Source organism: Octopus bimaculoides, chromosome 3 (genome assembly GCF_001194135.2).
Source record: "Octopus bimaculoides isolate UCB-OBI-ISO-001 chromosome 3, ASM119413v2, whole genome shotgun sequence".
Classification (NCBI taxonomy): Eukaryota; Metazoa; Mollusca; class Cephalopoda; order Octopoda; family Octopodidae; genus Octopus; species Octopus bimaculoides.
In genome coordinates this window covers 757,136-757,935 of record NC_068983.1, presented here as the reverse complement: position 1 = coordinate 757,935, position 800 = coordinate 757,136, and positions in this window count along the sequence as shown.

Genomic DNA, 800 nt, shown 5'->3' with positions numbered 1-800 from the left:
AAATGCAGCAAAGATAAAAGTATTTGGTGTTTAGTCAAGTCTGCTACAAAATACTTCGTTGTGTTGATCAGTTGCTGCGGCTTGCAAGGGGACATATAAGCTACCAAACAATTTGTAGAGATGGTGACTCTCTCTCTCTCTCTCTCTCTCTCTCTCTTTCTCTTAATATTTCGGAAGAGTGCGTTTACAAACTTCTATTAATCTTCATAGAGACATTACGGGCTGATGGAGAGGATGTTGTTTGTCTGTCTCTGCAGGAGATTAGTTGTGTGTCTTCGATAAACCATGTTTGCCTCTGTCATTGCGTGAGCACACATGCACACACGCGCCTTAACACACACACACATACAAACACCAACCTGCAGGCATTCGTACGTGTGTGTATGTGTGTGTGTATTCTTATACGAAAATATCTTATTGACAGTGAGTTCGAAGTTTTGGCCACTTCAGCCCTCGTTGAACTTCATTGCGGTTAACCTTGATGATTTTAAACTCTGTTGAGTTAAGCCTTTTCTTGGGTGTGTGGGTTTCAATGGTGTGTTAATTAGAAACTATATAAAGTCAAGATTAACTTGGCTTTACATAGACTGGGATGCATTAACTGAGGTTAATGTATCTAAGTCTGACTATGACTTAACTGGATGAAACTTCGAAGTTACTGTCAGTAATATTCTTGTTTGAGAATAATAAATTTGCACGTTACAAATATATAGAGTAACACATCAGCTTAATGTCTAATTATTTTTATTATAACTGATCGCATATATATATATATATATATATATATATATATATATATA